This window comes from Giraffa tippelskirchi, chromosome 13 (assembly GCF_054371585.1).
Source record: "Giraffa tippelskirchi isolate mGirTip1 chromosome 13, T2T-mGirTip1v1.2.pri, whole genome shotgun sequence".
Lineage (NCBI taxonomy): Eukaryota > Metazoa > Chordata > Mammalia > Artiodactyla > Giraffidae > Giraffa > Giraffa tippelskirchi.
The window spans coordinates 9,566,627-9,585,658 of NC_137287.1; the positions used below are offsets into that span (position 1 = coordinate 9,566,627).

At 42.3% G+C, this 19,032-nt stretch overlaps 1 long non-coding RNA gene across 1 annotated transcript in view; it reads left to right on the plus strand.

Moving 5' to 3' along the window:
• The window catches only part of LOC145532589 (uncharacterized), a 571,872-nt gene that overhangs the window by 13,343 nt on the left and 539,497 nt on the right, over positions 1-19,032 (plus strand). The window lies entirely within an intron of this gene.

A 19,032-nucleotide genomic window follows, 5' to 3' on the forward strand; every position in this document is an offset into this window, starting at 1 on the left:
CTGCCTTGCAGTGCAGACGATACAGGTTCGATCCCTGGTTAGGCAACTAAGGTCCCACATGCCTCAGAGCTAAGCCTCTACACCACAACTACTGAATGCCATGCAGCGCAACTAGAGAATCTGTGCAACACCATGAAAGATCCTGCATGACGCAGTGAAGATCCCATGTGCCACAACCAAGACCCAATACAGCCAAATAAATGATAAAATTAAAAAAAAATAAAATGAGATACCACTAGACATCTGTTATAATGATTTAACAAACAAGCTTGACAAGACCAAGTGCTGGTGAAGACGCAGAGCAACTAGAACTCATGCAAAACTGTACAGAATGTTTGGAAAATGGTTTGGCGGTTTCTTACAAAAGTAAACATACACTCATCGTGTGATCCAGCAATCCCATTCTGAGTTGTCTACCCAGGAGAAATAAAAACATGTGTTCCCACAAAAACTAGCCCGCCCATGTTTACAGCAGATTTATTCGTGATTTTCCTTCCTGGAAGCAACCTGGATGCACTGTAATTGCGGAATGGGTGAATAAACTGGTACATCCATACAGTAGAATACGAGTCAGCAATAGCAAACTGTGGAAACACTCAATGACATCAATGAACCTCACACACATTATGCTAAGTGGATGAAACCAAAGTCAAAAGGCTGCATACCGTATGATTACAGATGTTGGGCGTAGGGTAAAGGATTTGGTGCCTATCAGGGAGTTTTGGGAGGTGACAGGACTGTTCTACATTATGATTGTGACGGTGACCACTCCACTGTGTGCATTTACCATAACTCACAGAACTGTACACCAAGAAGAGTAAAATTTACTGTATGCAGATAAGCTAGACTGAAAGTATTGAGCCCAAAAGCCCTTTTTGAAAGTAGTATCATACTGCATGTAGCCTTGTGCAGCTTGCTCCTCTTGCTTGCCCTTAAATGCTTTATACAAGTTGACACTGTGTATGTAATAAGGATACATGTAGCTCTTGTTCATTCATTTTGACTGCTACATGATATTCTATTATGCATTATATCTTAATTTGTCTATTTTTCTTCTTCTGATGAACATTTCTATGTGTCTGTTTTTTCTTCCCTCTGTTTTAAGCAACGTAGCAATAAAGACTCCTGTAAATGTGTTCTGGAGCACAGGTGCAGACATTTCTCTCTTGAATATTTACTGAAAAGACTAAATTGAATAGGGATAAAGACTATGAACCTCTTCACATTGCTCTCCGAGAGCTTGTACCAACTGACTCTACCAACAGTGTATGAGAATTTCATTCCTCTACATCTTCGTCAGAAATTGTATTATCTGACTTTAACTTCTGCTTAGCTGATGAATGTAAAATGGTACCTCATTGTTGTCTTATTTTGCATTTTCCCTGGTTACTAGGGAGGTTGATTTATATGTTTGTTGGTCAGTTTGGGTGTTTTGCTTATGTGAATTGCCTCTTCGTTGTCTTTTTTTTTTTTTTTTCCTACTGTGTTATACATATTTTTCTTCTTGAAAAAGTTTCTTTGTTTTTCTCCCTCAACCTCATCCTGATTGTAATCCCTTATTGGGTAGCAAATATCTTCTCAGTCTGTGGATTTTTTTAAAAAACAATTTGATAGTATCTTTTGTTGATTAAAATCTGTAAATTTATTAGTCTTTTTTTTTTGTCATTCATCCTTTCTGTGTCTTTTCTAAGAAATTTTTCTTCACCTCAAGGTCATAAGAGATATTTTCCTGTAAACTTTAAAAAGTTTTGTTTTTCATATGTATGTCTTTAGTTCACTTGGAATTGATCTTTTTGTGTGTTGTAGAGCTCTAATTTTAATTTTTTATGCATAATCCTACACCATTTATTGAAGAATCCATCCTTTCCCCATTGATTTATATAGACTTATGGGCTCCCTATTTTACTGGTATAGTTGTCTATCCTTGCGTCTATGACACTATCTTAATTATGTAATCAATCTTGCTATCTAATAAATCTGTTTGGGGCTATTCTTGGCCCTTTGCTCTTCTCTATAAATTTCAGAAGCATCTTGTCAAGTTCCCAAAGACAGTTTTGGATGTTTTTGAAATTCTGTTTAATACATAAATTTAGGTAGAATCGGCATCTTTATGATATTGAATCTTTCTGTCCATGAATGTGGTATGTATTTCTTTACTTACTCAGATATCCTTTTGAGTCTTTCAATAATGTTTTGTAATTTGGACCATATAGTTCTCGCACAACTTTCTGCTGCATTTATTTTAGGCACCTTACAGTTTTAATTGCTTTTTATTTTTTTGCTATGGTTGGTAAGTGAAATTAAAAATAATATATTCTAGTTATCTGTGATTCATAGGAATGTTATTGATTTTTATATGTCAATCTCATGTATAGAAATCTTGCTGATTACAAGTTTGTGTATAGATTCTTTTGGATTTTCTCTGTAGATAATGATACTTTCTCTAGATATGTTTTTCCTTTACACTTAATGTCTTTTTATATCTTTTACTTGCCTTATTTACTTGTCTGGGTACTTTAGTGTAATGCTAGAGGGAAGCAATGACAGAGGACTTCCTTTATTGCTCTGCATACTTGCTCAGCCGCTTCAGTAATGTTCAACTCGGTGACCCAATGGACTTTAGCCCGCCAGGCTCCTCTGTCCGTGGGATTCTCCAGGCAAGAATATTGGAGTGGGTTGCCATGCCCTCCTCCAGGGGATCTTCCTGACCCATGTCTCTCTTGTCTCCTGCATTGGCAGGCAGATTCTTTACCACTGGTGCCACCTGGGAAGCCCCTTTATCGCTTTCAGTCTAATCGAGTTGCCTTTGAAGTTTTCCCCTTAAATATAATATATGCAGTGAGTTTTGAACAATTACTCTTTATCCCATCAGTGACATTATATTCTATTTTGAGATTGCTTTTGAAAATCTTTTTAATGGTATAAATGAGTAGAGAATTTTGTCAAACGCTTTTCCTGTAGGTATTGAGATGATCATATGCTCTCTTTTCCTTTTAATCCTATAATGTGGTGTATTACATTAATAGATTTACTTATTATTCATGAGATAAATCCCACCTGGCCAGCAACCATTTTATATATATATTTAATTTCACTGAAATTAAATTAGCTGCTGAATTTAATTTGCTGATATTTTATTTAAGATTTCAAAATACACGTTCGTAAGTGTATAATGGATCTATAATTGTCTTTTAAAAAAATTATCCTTGTCTGGTTTTGCCATCAAGGTTATACTGGCTTCATAAAATGAAATAAGTAGCTTTCATTCTTTTCTTGTCCTTTGAAACATTTTTGTAAAAAGTATATATTTTCTGGTCCTCAGAATTTTCAGAAAATTTGCCTCTAAACTTGCTCAAGCTTGGGATGGTGGAGGTCAACTTCTGGATGAGTTAAACATGTTTACTAATGTAGTTACTGTTGGAATGAATATCTTCCTTTTCATTACTTATTTTGATTATTTGTACCCTTTTCCTCCTCCTTGCACTTCCTTGTCCTCCATCTTCTTGCACAGGCTAACTAGTAGTGTCTTTATTTGATCACTCCCCCACTCCCCCCGCAAAGAACCAGCTTTTGATTTCGTATTTGGATAGGATATAAATTTGACTGCTGCAACAGAAACCCGAAATTATTAATGACTTAAATAAAGACACAGATGTTGAGAACAAACGTGTAGACTCGTGGAAGGCGGAGAAGCGGGTGGGATCAATTGGGAGATTGGTATTGACACATATGCCCTACTATGTGTAAAACAGATGGCTAATGAGAACCTACTGTGTAGCTCAGGGAACCCTACTCAGTGCCCTGCGGTAACCTAAATGGGAAGGAAATCCAAAAAAGAGGGGATATATGTATACATAAAGCTGATTGACTTTGCTGTGCAGCAGAAACTAACATATTATAAAGCAAATATACTCCAATGAAAATGAATTTAAAATAAATGAAATTTAAACTATTTTAATGACTTAAAAAATTATGTGTTATTACCAGTTATGTACTCAGCTGTGTACCCCACCCTCTTGCTGTTGTTCAGCTGCTCAGCTGACTCTGACTCTTTGCGAACCCATGAGTGGCAGTGTGCCAGTCTTTCCTGTCCTTCACTATCTCCTGGAGTTTGCTCAGACTCATGCACGTTAAGTTGGTGATGCCATCCAACCATCTCATCCTCTGTCACCTCCTCTTCCTCCTGCCCTCAATCAATTCCACCCTCTAGCTCCCTGCAAATTCACATGTGGCAGCCCTTTGAATGTGACTGTGTTTAGAGAGGTAATTAAGGTGGAGGTGGTAATTTCCCACCTTTAAAGAGGTAATTAAGTTAAAATGAGGCACCTTTATGATGGATGGGCCCGAATTCAATCTAGCTGGTGTCCTTATAAGAAGACAGGGTCCAGTGGTTAAAACTAAGGATTGCAGTGCAAGGGGTATGGATTGGATCCCTGGTCAGGGAACTAAGACAACACATACTGCATGGTGCAGCCAAAAAAAAAAAGAAGAGGAAATCTGGACATATAGGGAGACACCAGGCATAAGTGTATAAGTGTGCCCAGAGAAAAGATTATGTGAAGATACAGAGAGAAAAGGGTCATGTATAAGCCAAGGAGAGAGGCCTCAGAAGACACCAACCCTACCAACACCTTGGTCTTGGACTTCTTAAATTTCTGTTGTTCAAGTCATCCAGACTGTAATATGTTAGTGTGGCAGCCTGAGCAAACTAACATACTACCTCACGTTAAGTCCCAACTTTTATGGAGCTCGTCAATTGCCCAGGCTCTTTCTATCTTGTTGCTCTACCATCTTCAACATGACCTGCCTTCCTGCCTGCATCTCAGCCAGCTGGAAAAGAAAAGGGGGAAGGGAGCACACTGCTTCATGTCATAGACATGACCCAGTACTTGTGCCCACGTCCATGTTTTATATTTGGCTGCAAAGGTTACTGGGTGACCAGTTAGGAACGCAAGAGTGGCAAGTGGGGAGCAAGGGCAATTTCTGCCATGAGTTGTTTTTTTTTTTTAATTCCTTTCTAGGAATTCCATAGGGGTCCAGTGGTTAAGACTCCATTGCCAAGAAAATATTTAAAAAATTTAAAAGTTATGTGTATTCTCAATTTCTTAAATTCTCAATTTGTTGGGTGGTATAATCTCTCTCTCTCCTATATATGATTAAACTTCTTATTTGTGTTGTTCAGATGACATATATTGTGATTAAGACTATATTTGGACTTATTATACCACCCCATTATATGTTTTTTGCTTACTTTATCTTTCTTTCCCTTTTTGTCTCCTGTGGGCTATGTATGTATACATAACATACATATATACATGCCTACTTTAAAGTTGAAGAATTTACTGATTTGATAATGGAAAAGAATATGAAAAAAACTTTGCTGGTTTGGAAGATTGAGATTTTCTCTTTTTTGTGGTTATGCTTAATTTTTAATAATTTGGAGAATTTCCTCTTTATTTTTGATTTTATGTGGTTTAATTATAATAGAGCTATATATGGACTTAATTTATGCTGTATGTTCTTGGAGTGTATTTAAAAATTTTTTTACTTTTTGGCCACACGATGCAGCATGTGGGATCTTAGTTTCCCAACTAGGGATCGAACCTGTGCCCCCTGCATTGGAACCACAGAGTCTTAACCACTGGATTGCCAGGGAAGTCCCCTCTTTGGGTATGTTTTTGATTTGCAGTTTCATATTGATCTTTTAACTCTTGAAAATTCTCACTGATTGTCCCATTGCATATTGCTTCTCCATTGCTTCCTCTTTTTCTGGAACTTCTATTAAACATATGTTGTAGTCCCTCCATCTCTCCTCAAGTTCTCTTAACTGCTCCTTTGTATTTTTTTCCCCCTTTGACTCTTGGTGCTCTCATGGGGGTCAGGACACTGCTGGTAACAGAGTGGTCATCTGGATGGGCATCTATGGAAGGTCACCCTCTGAATGTGGTGTTTGAGTTGAGATCCAAAGGGGGTGGAAGAATGTCATGTGGGATCAGAGAATAGTAATGTAGGGGAGATTCCTCCAGGCAGAGGGAGCAGGATTTGTAAAGGTCCCAAGATGAGAAAGTGCATGAGACAAAGAGCAAGAAGAGGTTGGCCATTGGAAGCCCCAGAAAGCCTGTAAGCCAGGAAAAGACTTGATCCACTGGCCCATCTTTCTGGTTGCCTTGTGGAACAGAGGACCGAAGAAGGGCAAGAGAAGGAATGGGGAGACCAGCCTGGAGGCTCCCACAGCCTGGGTGAGAGACGGGTGGTAGCTGGACCAGCAGGTGGCAGTGGGGATGGAGGGAGAGGATGAAGGACTAGATATTTAGAACACAAGCTGGATGGTGATGGGCTGCATGGGAGTAGGCTGGTGGTGAGGGGAGCCCAGGGCCCAGCTACCACGGGGAAGACATGGAGGTTTGGGTGCAAATCCTTGTCTTGCTTATCCTTGTCCAGGTGAGACTCTCTTCCACAGAATTCACCTGCTCTTCATGAGCCATTTTAGACGGGCTCCAAGGGATTGGATCTTCAATGGGTCAGGTGCCCTGTGGGCCCCAGGAATCCTGTCTCCTTCCAGCTTTAGCCTCTTCTCTGACCCACTGGGTGTGTCGAATTATCCTTCTGGGCTTCTGCTTCTGCTGGGATGCACACTGTGGTTAGACCTTGACCCTGAGCCCTGGTCCAGCTGCTCAGACCTGGCCAGATCCCTTTCCCAGGGTTAGACCTTGATGACACACCTTCAGGTCCTGCTCTAATCTGAATAGGCTACATGGAATAGAATCCTGTGCCAGCATCCATTTGGGCAGCCTCTCTCCCTGGAGACTCTGCTACTGGACCACACATCCCAGCGGCCAGCCTGGACATCACCTTCAGCCTGGCTTTCCTGTCCCTGGACCACCTCCACCCAGGCTTTACAATGAGGTGGCCACAAGTTGTCCTCCTGGTTCTCAGCTTTCTCCTCCTTATCTGCTTAGTTTGAGTCCCCTCAGAAGCAGGCTTTTAGACAGGGATTCAAGTCATCCCAGAAACCTAGGTAGGGTTGCGTCTGGATAGGAAAAGGAAGGCAGCCAACACAAGGACACCAGCAAGCTCGTCTCTCTTGAGACGAGCGGCTGAGCCGAATCTTGCGTGGACCCCCGGGAGACAATGCAGATGCAGGAACTCAGAGCTTTCTCACCTGTGGGGTGAGGTTGTCCCGGTGTATAGGCACAAACTCCCATCGGTCATTGGTGAAGGGCAGCCCTAGGGACCTTTCATTCCCCAACACTTGCCCCTGTCCTGGCTGGGCAGAGCAGACTCAGACGCTGGAGAAAGCCTTAGCCAAGAGTTGCAGATGCTGGATCCTGGCCCTAGAATGGGGGGCCTGGGGTACCCTCTTATCCTAACCCCGAAGCTGGAGCTCCTGTTCCACCATCTGCAAAGCCAGGGCAATGTCACTCGCCTGTCCCTTTGCTGTCAGCACTGTGACTTAACACATGGACTGTGCCCGACACTGCTGGGCACAGAGCAACCTGATAAGGCTGAGGAGGGTGAATAGTTCTCTGTGCTGTGCAAAGTGCCCTAGATATGTGGGGAGCAGACCCAAAGCTCCGAGACAGAAGGTAATCTCTTTTGCTTTGTCCCCGGCCCCCCCCATCTCTGGCCACTGGTTCCTGCTGATGTGACATTCTTGTTCTAAAAACAGACATGTAACACCTCAAGCAGATTTGCAGTCCCTTGACAGCGGTCTTGTCTGGCACATAAAGGGCCTCTGCCTTTCTGCCTGGCTTCCCAGAGCCCAGGAGAAGAGGTCAGTCCAAGGAGGCTGCTCAGAGAGCAACGTGATGCCTGACCCTACCACCCATCCCTCTGGAAAAGGGAGGTACCAGGAGTCAGCACTCTATCTGTCTTGGAGGCCCTGTGATGGATTACGGCTGCTGTGGAAGGCTGACGGTGTGTCCTTTGCTGGTGGTTTCATTCTTTGCCCCTCCAGAACTTTGGTTACTTTGAGTGACCATTCAGAGCATACCCCCGAGGTCAGGCACTTCCTGTTTAGAGCAGGGTGACCCTAGGCTCAGATGGAGGTCTTCCACTGCAGAGACACTGAGGCCCATGGGATCCAGGCATGCTCCCCTCTCTGCTTCCAGGAGGCTCCCTGCCCCAGGCACTTTACAAGCCAGCCGTGAAGCATGGCAGCAGGCTAGGAATGGCCCAGTCATTGCTGTCCTGGGGTCTCAAGGGCACCCTGTCACTCTGGCCATTCTGTTATTGCCATCCATGGGGGTGGAGGCTCTGGGCACAGTCCTGGCCAGGGGTAGAGCGTGGATAGTGCCTCAGCTCCTACGGCTGATGGGGCTGGCATTGTCTCGTGGTCTCAAGCCTGGTGCCCAGTGGGCAGGTGAGCCCTCTGAGAGCCCTGTGGGCCCCTCTGAGAGCTGCCTTCCCTTGTCCAGTCCGGCTAGTGGCAGGTGCAGCTCCTGCCTTAGTTTTCCCTCCCTTGCTCTAGCGCCCCCTGGAGCTCCCAGCGTTCTGCTGTTCCCTCCTGAAGCCTAGCCGCTTGGACTGATGCCCCTCCCCAACTCCTGCCAGCCCCTGAGCCAGGGACTATCTCTTTTCCTGGGTCACTTACTAGAAGACTCAGTTTCCTTGTCATTAATAGGAGTGATGTCACGTGCCCTGCAGAGCTGTTGGAAGGGACGGTGAATATGAGCCGGGGGTGGGAGGCATTGGAAGAAGGGGATTGACGTACATATGTGCGTGAGTGCTCAGACGCTTAGTCGTGTCCGACTCTTTGCGACCCCGTGGACTGTAGCCCTCTGTCCATGGAATGTTTCAGGCAAGAATACTGGAGCAGGTTTCCGTTTCCTACTTCAGGGGATCTTCCTGACCCAGGAATCGAACCTGCATCTCCTGCCTTGGCAGGTGGATTCTTTACCACTGTGCTGCCTGGGAAGCCCGGCATACATGCACTGCATGTATGAAATAGCTAATTAATGACAGCCGACTGTACAGCACAGGAAACTCTGCTCAGTGCTCTGTGGTGACCCGAATGGGAAGGAAGTCCAAGGAAGAGGGGAATGTATGATTTTGTGTAGCTCATTCACTTTGCTGTACAGCAGAAACTAACACCACATTGTAAATCAACTGTACTTCAATAAAGAATAGTTTCTAGTGCATCTAACAAAGTCCCTGGCAGAGAGCAAGTGCTCCGTGGACAGTGGCCATGATCATTCCTGGTGTTGATAACGACTTTCTCCATCTCTCTGCCTCCCACCTGACTCAGAGATGCTACTGCCGTGAGCCCCACCTTTGCACCCCTGGGAGCAGTGCCACCCAGTAGAACTTTCTGCAGTTGTGGAAATGGTCTATGTCTGAGCAGTCCAATATGCTGGCAGGCTCCCTTGAAATGTGGCCAGTGAAAAAACATTTTTTAAAAATTAAATTCAAATGAATTTAAATGTAAATAGCTTCACGTGACCAGGGACTACTGAATGGGACAGCACAGCTTTTGGTAGGAACACTGGCCTGTCTCATTCATCACACAGATATTTATTGAGAGCCAACTCGCTGCCGTCTAGGTGTTGAGATTTCATCGGTGGACAAGACTGGAGAGAGCCTTGCTGTCATGGTGACAGGAGAAGTTAAATAAATAAATAAGCAATTCAGGCAATGACAAGGGATGTAGACAACTCCAGAGCGCCCTCAAGTGCTAAAGCAAGAGTGTACTTGCTGTCTTTTTTTTTTGTTAATCTTTATTGGATGAAATGATTCCCATTCTTTTATTTTAAAAAATGTCCAATATTTCAAAAATTCCTGATCCGTGTAGAGAAATTCCATTCTATCATTTAAATAGATTTTAGTATATCGTTTTGTCTCTTGATGGACTAGTCCTGCTTACTATTATTATTATTATTGGCTTCATGAGTAAGCTTTATTTAGGATTTTAAATGAGCTTCCCTTGTGGCTCAGATGGTAAAGATTTAAATAACACATAATTTCAGTTACTTAAGTTATTCCAAGACAAAGAAAATGATGAACAGCTCCTTGATTTATTATTTGAAGTCATAGTGACTAAATAGCAAAATTTTATAGTATCAAAAAAGAAAAATACATACCAATTCCACATGTACATAGAGATGCAAATTTTCTAAAGAGTAGCAAATAGAATTTATTAATCTATCAAAAATAATTCACTATGGCAGGTAGGATTTATTACAGGAATGCAAATGTGGTTCAAGAAGTTAATCAGATAGCTAGCGGGAAATAGCTGCATAGCACAGGGAACTCAGGTCCGTGCTCGTCACAACCTGGAGGGGTGGGGTGGGGAGTGGGAGGAAAGCTCAAGAAGAAGGGGATATATGTACTTTTATAGCTGATTCACGTTGTTGTACAGCAGAAACCAACACAACATTGTAAAGCAGTTATCCTCCAATTAAAAATAAACAACAAAAAATGTCCCTTTCAAAAAGTAAATAATTGAAGACTCTGATAGAAAGGAAGTTCATTAACCTAATTTATTATACCAACAGATTACTAAAGAAAAGATTTTTGGAAATGTAAAAGCCTTTGGTATAATTCTTGTTTACTATTGGGCTTCCTTGGTGGTCAGTGGTAAACAATCCTCTGGCCAATGCATGAGACATGGGAAACACAAGTTCGATCCCTGGGTTGAGGAGATCCCCTAGAGAAGGAAGTGCCAACCTGCTCCAGTGTTCTTATCTGGAAAATCACATGGACAGAGGAACCAGTTCATGGGGTTGCAAAGAGTTGGACCTGACTTAGCAACTTAATCAACAACAACATACATCAAAAGACTTGCCTTTGTATTAGTGTGTTTGAGCTGCCATAACAAAGTCACAGATTGGGAAACTTAACAACAAAAATGTATTTTCTCAGTTCTGGAGGCTGGAAATCCAAGATCAAGGAGTGGGCAGAGTTGGTTTCTTTGAAGGCCCCTCTCTTTGCATGGGCAGAGTTGGTTTCTTTGAAGGCCCCCGTCTTATCCTTATGTCCTCACATGGTCTCTTCTCTGTGTGGATCTCTGTCTAATCTCTTCTTCTTCTAAGGGCGCCAATCATATTGGACGGGGACCCACCCTAAGGGTTCATTGTACCTTAAAGATCCTGTCTCCAGATACAATCACTGTCTGAGGTACTGGGGGTCAGGACTTCAACATATGAACCTTAGGGAGATATAACTAAGTTCATAGCAGTCTTCAACCAACTTATGTTAAAGCATATCTCTAAAAGCATAGTGACATTGAACTTCAGCTACTTAGTTGTATAGCTTGCAAAGCCTATGCCCTTGGTAGCATCTTTCTTGAAATGATTCATGTATGTATGCATGGTGGCCTGTGGACCATGCAGGGCCACCACCTCAACCAGCTCACAGGAAATGACTTCTGTTTGGCTTTATTTTGTGCTTGAGAGCTAGCACCTAAGGAAAGGGAGGGGGGAAGTACTTTCTTACTAAGATCTTTCCAACCACACTGGCTCCTGGCTCTTTTGAATCTCTTTGTCTCCTTGGATACCATTTACAGAGGAAGACCTGCCAACAAACAACCCGATTATCCCTGGTCAATAGAGCACCTTAGGTCCATCTACTGGATCCAGGTCTTAATATCTCAGTGGATATAATGGCTATAATGTATATATAGTGGATAAAATGGACCCATCACCTAGCTTAAGTAATGATCACCATATTGCCAACCTGGCCTCATCGTTTCTCCCCATCCTCTCTTTTGAAAAACAACCAATTTGAGATGAAACTTAGATACAAAAATCAAGGACTAAATGTTGAACCATGTGGTGTCCCCCAGGGTTGTATCGATGACATAACTGCTGATGAATTACACCCACTGAGAGGGTGAATTGGATCAATCCATATGGCCCTGCAATGTGCCCAGGGAAAAATTGTGCTTGATTTAGAGACGTTAAGTTTGGCAATATATTTATTAAGTGAACCAGAGAGGGAAATCTAAAGTATAATATGTTCTTTTTTTTTTTTTTTTTTTTTATAAATTTATTTATTTTAGTTGGGGGCTAATTACTTTACAATATTGTAATAGTTTTTGCCATACATTGACATGAATCAGCCATGGGTTTACATGTGTTCCCCTTCCTGGACCCCCCACCCACCTCCCTCCCCATCTCATCCTTCTGGATCATCCCATTGCCCTGGCCCTGAGCCCTTGTCACATGCATCGAACATGGAATGGTGTTCTGTTTCACATATGATAATATACATATAGTCTAAAGTATAATATGTTCTGAGAGAGAGGCATGGAAATCTTTGTGTACTCATTGATTTTATTGTAACAAAGCAATGTGCACATTTTAACACTTAAAATAGAACACGTTTTTTTTTTCCCTTCCAGTGAAACAAAAAGAAAAACAACAAACTTTTTATCATGGAAAAATGTGAAGCATTTGCCAAAGTAGAGGAAGTAGTACAATGAATCCCTGTGGACCCATCACCTAGTTTAAGTAATGATCACCATATTGCCAACCTGGCCTCATCCCTTCTCCCCATCCTCTCTTTTTCTTGGTTGGAATATTTTAAAACACGCCATAGACATGTCATGGTAAGAAAATTTAAAAATAAAACCCGAACAAAACTTACAATACGGAATGTCATTTCCAAATAAGATCCCTTACATTCCACTGAATCTCCTCCATCAAGTGGCAGGGCTCCAGTCATTGGTAGGAGAGGATTTTATTTTTGAAGCAAAAGTTTCAGTGGTGAGAACATCCCTTAAGCATCACCCAAGAAGAAGCTGTTTTGTCAACATGCCCGCTTCACCCTCCCAAACATCTAGAACCACCTTCTGCCAATTTTCTGTAATCCTGCTTTTCTAGTTTTACAAAGAAAGAGTAGAGATCTAAGGGCTGGTATTGGATGTTCGTATTCACGTGGATATGGTTGCAGGGAAAGAAAAAAGAACATTAGGGCTCTGCCTGCCTCCCTGCGGGTGCCCAGCAGCCTCCGGGCTCACAGGGGTGCACATTGTGATTTTTCTCATCAAGCACAGTGGTGTATGCTTTCTGTAAGGGTTTTGTTGAGAAAGGAAGGGATAAAGAGGGAATTGGAACAAAAAAAACTATGTATCAGATGTAAAGAGGCCAAGAGAGGCCTCAGGAACACCAGGAGATGTAACATAAGTGAAAAGAACATACCATTCCCTTGCTGCCAAGGTCCTGAGAAAATCAGAAAGGCTAATCGGAAAAGGAAGGTTGGACTGCATCGGTGTTGTATTCATCTTCCTCTCTGTCTTCTCACTCCCCATCATCTTCATCTTCTTTATCTTCACCCCCATCTCCTCCTCCTTCAATGTCCTCCAAGCTTCTGTAGCCAACACTCCCTCCCTTGACACACCTTCCCGTCTACTGTCCTTTCCCCTTCTCTTCTGGTTATGGTTATTACAGTTGCATAACAAATTACCCCTAAGTGGAACAGCTTAAAATAACTATTTTATTTTGCTCACTATTTGGTAGTTCTGAAATAGAGACAGGGCGGGGCTGGGCAGCTCTTGTCTGGGGTCTTCCACTTGGTTGAGGTCGCTGCTGGCCGGGAATGCTGTCATCAGAAGGTACTATGGGGCTGGCCATCCAAGATGGCGCACTCATGTGGCCGCCAGTTGTTGCTCACTGGCTGTTGGCTGCTCCTGTGTGGCAGATAGTTGCATTTTCATTTTCATTTGGTTCAAAATATTAAAAAAAATTTTTTTTGAGACTTCATCTTTGACTTCTTCTTCATGTGTTACTTAGATGTGTCATTTAATCCCCAAGTGTTAAGCACACAACTTGGAAGTTTCTATTTTTATTTTCTTTTTTAAATAACAGGCTTTTAAAAATATGTATGTATTTTTGATGAGGACCATTTTTAAAGTCTTTATTGAGTTTGTTACAATACTACTTCTATTTTCTGTTTTGGACTTTTGATTGTGAGGCATGTGGGATTTAGCTCCCCAACTAGGAATCGAACCCACACCCCCTGCATTGGAAGGTGAGGTCTTAACCACTGGACTGCCAGAGAAGTCCTTCTAACTATTTTTCAATAGCTGATTTTTTCGTTTAATTCCATTGATGTCTCATGGCATAATTTGTATGATTTCTATCTTTTAAATTTGTTAATGTGTGTTTTATGGCTCACAATATGGTTATTTTGGTGAATGTTCCATATGAGTTTGAGACAAATACATGTTCTTCTTTTGCTGGATTAAATACTCTTTAGAGTCATTTAGATCCAGTTGATTGATGGTGCTGTTCAGGTCAACTGTGTCTTCTCTGATTTTCTCCTTGCTGGATTTGTCAGTTACTGACAGAAAGATTTTGAAGTCTCCAACTATAATAGTGTATTCATTTATTTTTCTATAAAATTCTATCAGTTTTTCCCTCATCTATTTCAATGTGTTATTGTTAGGTGCAAACACATTCAGTCAGTTCAGTTGCTCAGTTGTGTCCAACTCTTTGCGACCTCATGGACTGCAGCATGCCAGGCTTTCCTGTCGATCACCAGCTCCCGGAACTTGCTCAAACTCATGTCCATTGAGTCGGTGATGCCATCCAACCATCTCATTCTCTGTCGTCCCCTTCTCCTCCCCTCTTCAATCTTTCCCAGCATCAGGCTCTTTTCAAATGAGTCAGTTCTTTGCATCAGGTGGCCAAAGTATTGGAGCTTGAGCTTCAGCATCAGTCCTTCCAATGAATATTCAGGACTGATTTCCTTTAAGATTGACTGATTGGATTGTCCTTGCTGTCCAAGGGACTCTCAAGAGTCTTCTCCAACACCACAGTTCAAAAGCATCAATTCTTTGGCGCTCAGCTTTCTTTATAGTCCAACTCTCACATCCATACATGACTATTGGAGAAACCATAGCTTCGACTAGATGGACCTTTGTTGGCAAAGTAATGTCTCTGCTTTTTAATATGCTGTCTAGGTTGGTCATAGCTTTTCTTCCAAGGAGGAAGTGTCTTTTAATTTCATGGCTGCAGTCACCATCTGCAGTGATTTTGGAGCCCCCCAAAATAAAGTCTGTCACTGTTTCCACTGTTTCCCCATCTATTTGTCATGAAATGATGGGACCAGATGCCATGATCTTAGTTTTCTGAATGTTGAGTTTTAAGCTAACTTTTTTACTTTCCTCTTTCACTTTCAAACACATTAACGACTATTATGTTTTCTTGGAGAATTGACCTTTTTATCATTATGTAATGCTCTTCTTTATCCCTGATGATTTTCCTTGTTCTGAAGTCTGTTTGGTCTGAAGTTAATAGAAGCACTCCGCTTTCTTTTGATTACTGTTAGCGTGCTATAACTTTCTTCATCCCTTTACTTTTTAAAACTTGTTATTTAAAAAAAATTTAATAAAAGTAAATGTGGCTCAGTTGGTAAAGAATCTGCCTGTAATGCAGGAGACCTGGGTTCAATCCCTGAGTTGGGAAGATCCCTTGAAGAAGGGAAAGGCTACCCACTCCAGTATTTTGGCCTAGAGAATCTCATGGACTATATAGTCCACGGGGTCGTAAAGAGTCGGACAGGACTGAGCGACTTTCACTTCACTTCACTTCACACATGATGTTAAATTTACCATCTTAATCAATTTTATGTGTATAGATCCCTCACGTTATGTGTATTTACTTGGTTGTATAACCAGTCTCCAGAACTCTTTTCATCTTGCAAAACAGAAACTCTATACCCATCAATTAACAACTTCTGTGCTCATTATCCCTGCAACCACCAAAATCAACTTTCTGTCTCTATGAATTAAAAAATTTTTTACTTATTTATTTTCGGCTATGCTGGGTCTTGGTTGCTGTGTGGGCTTTTCTCTAGTTGCAGTGCTCAGGCTTCTCATTGCGGTGGCTTCTCTTGTTGCAAAGCACCGGCTCTAGGGTGTGAAGGCTTTAGTAGTTGCAGCGTGTGGGTTCGGTAGTTGTGGCTGCCAGGCTCTAGAGCACAGGCTCAATAGTTGTGGCACACGGGCTTAGTTGCCCTGCTGCATGCGGGATCTTCCCAGACCAGGGATCGAATCCATGTCTTCTACACTGGCAGGTGGATTCTTAACCACTGAGCCGTACGGGAAGCCCTGTCCATGAATTTGACTACTTTAGGCTCCTCATGTAAGTGGGGTCACACGGTGTTTGTCCTTTTGTGGCCGGCCTGTTTCACTTGGCATGATGTCCTCCAGGTTCACCTGCGTTCTAGAATTTCCTTCCTCTTGGAGGCTGAATGGTATTCCATTATATGCATATACTGCGTTTGTTGATCCATCATCTGTCAATGGAACGTTCCGCTGTTTTCACTTCTTGGCTATTATCAGTCGCTACTATGAATACACTTGTGAAAATATCTCTTTAGGACCCTGCTTTCAACTGTTTTCTGTATATACCCAGAGGTGGAATTGCCGGGACATATGCTAATTCTACTTCTAATTTTTTGAGGAACTGCCATACTCTTTACCGTAGTTGATGGCTCCATTTTACATTCCTGACAATGGTGCATGGGGTTCCTTGTCAACACTAGTTATTTTCTGGTTTTTCTTTTGACAGTAATCACCCTACGTGTGTGAGGTGGGATCTCATTGTAGTTTTGATTTACATTCGCTTAAGGATGAGTGATGTTGAGCATCTTTCCATGTACTTGTTGGCCATTTGTACATCTTTGGAGAAATACCTATTCATGTCCTTCACCCCTTTTAAATCCATTTTTGTTGTTGTTGCAATTATTTATGTATTCTGTTATCAGATATATGATTTGAAAATATTTTCTCCCATTCTATCAGTTGCCTTTTTACTCTGTTTATCATGTCCTTTGATGCACAGAAGTTTTAAATTTTGATGTAGTCCAACATTTCTGTTTTTTCTTTAGTTGACTGTTCTTTTGGTGTCATATCCAAGAAATCATTGCCAAACCCAATGTTAAAAAGCTTTTCTTGTATGTTTTCTTCTAAGAGTTTTATAGTTTTTGGTCTTACATTTAGGTCTCTGATCCATTGTGAGTTAACGTTTATATATGTTCTGAGGAGAGGGTCCAACTTCGTTCTTTTGCATGTGGATCTCCAGTTTCCTAGAACCATTTGTTCAAAAGACTGTTCTTCCCCCACTGAATGGTCTTGGCACCCTCTTCAAAACCATTTGACCACTTATGTGAGGTTTTATTTCTGGCCTTTCTATTCTAATTCCATTTGTCTATATGTCTGTCTTTATGCCAGTCTTTATTGCTGTTTTTTTTCCTACTTTTTATTACTGTAGATTTACAGTAAGTTTGAAATCAGGAAGTCTGAGACCTTGAACTTTGTTCTTTTTTTTTTTTTTAATGATCATTTTGTCTATTCGGAATCCCTTGAGATTCTTTATGAATTTTAGGATAAAATTTTCTGTTTCCTCTGATAGCCTTATTCTTGTCCCCCCAACTTTTTCTGAGATTCCCTATATATATATTTCTTAAAAATAAATTTACTGTAAATGTATTTATTTATTTGTCTGGCTGGGCCTGGTCTTAATTGTGACACCCAGGAGATTCCATCTTAGTTGTAGCATGCAGGATCTTTAGTTGCAGCAAGTGAAATCTACATTCCTGACCGAGGATCAAGCCCCAGGCCCCCTTGCATGGGAATGTGTAGTCTTAGCCACTGGACCTCCAGAGAAGTCCCTTAAAACACATTTAAGTCTTTGTAGCACTTTTCTGACTCCCTCTGTCCCTTCTCTTCTTGTCTCTTTTTCCATTGTTTCTTTACATGCCTGGATCTTGGGAATCCTGTACTTGGGGGTGATCTAATTATTTGACTAGATTCCTAAATCAGGATTGGCAAAACAGCAGCCCGTGGGCCTCGACCAGCCCACTGCCTGTTTTTGTAAATAAGATTCTGTTGGGACACAGCCATGCTCATGTGCTTGTGTGTTGCCTGTGGCTGTCTTTGCACTTCAGTAACAGAGGTGAGTAGTTGTGACAGAGACCATATGGCCAGAAAGCCCCAAATATTTGTTAGTCTGCCTTTGGCAGGAACAGTTTGCCAACCTCTTCTGTGTAAGTACCAGCCTCCCTCAGCTCTCCCTTTGACCTTGGCTCTGTTGATGTCCACATGAAGTTATACACAGAAATCCTTCCTGGTTAATTACATGGGGGTGATGTCTTGAGGCTAGATCAGGCTTCCAAATCATTGCCAGGAGGATGACCTTGGTGGGGGTCAGGGAAGGCTCCGCTGGTGGGGGAACGTGAGAGCTGAGACCTGGATGATATGAAGAAGAAGTTGTGTAAAGCTTTGAGGCAGGAAGGAGCTTGGTGACTTCAGAGCATCTAAAGAAGTCTGCTGAGGCTGGAACAAAGAGAGGTAGGAGGGAGGTGGTGAGACAGGAGTGGCAGGAAGGTGCCCCCACCGAGGCTGCACGGGGCCTTGGGGACTTTGTCACTGCCCTGCTTGGGGGTTAACGGTTGCATAAGGGTGGGTCCTGAGTGTGTCTGCCACATTCAATGTTTCATTGAATCCTTGCCCTTGTTGGGGGAGGTGAGCATCATTGTCCCCATTTTAGAGGTGAGCAAACAGAGGCAAGAGAAGTAAAAGGACTTGCCCAAGACCACACTGGAGAAGGAAATAGCAACTCACTCCAGTATTCTTGCTTGGGAAATCCCATGGACAGAGGAACCTGGCAGGTGACAGTCCCTGGTGTTGCAAAGAGTTGGACACGACTGAGCATGCATGCACGCAAGACCACGCAACATGGTGTCTAAATTAGACTCTGAACAGAAACCCCCAAGTTCCCAACCCAACTTTTAATAAAGTGCAATGAATTATCCATTGTTGACTTTTTAATTTTTCGAGGCAAAATCTCTCTGAGCCTGGATAGAATGGAGTTTGCAATTCTTCCTGATGTCCTTGTGCTAGAATCTAGTTGGTGCTCTCCCGAGTCAGTCCTCAAGTTGGCTTGGGAGGTGAGTCTTGGGCCACAGCAGACTTCACCTGACCTGTCCAGCCTTTGGACTGAGGTCTGATTGACTCCGTGTTTGACTCCCGGACTCATGGGGGCTCACGAAGCTCTTCAGACACCAGGTCTGCACCCAGACTCCGAC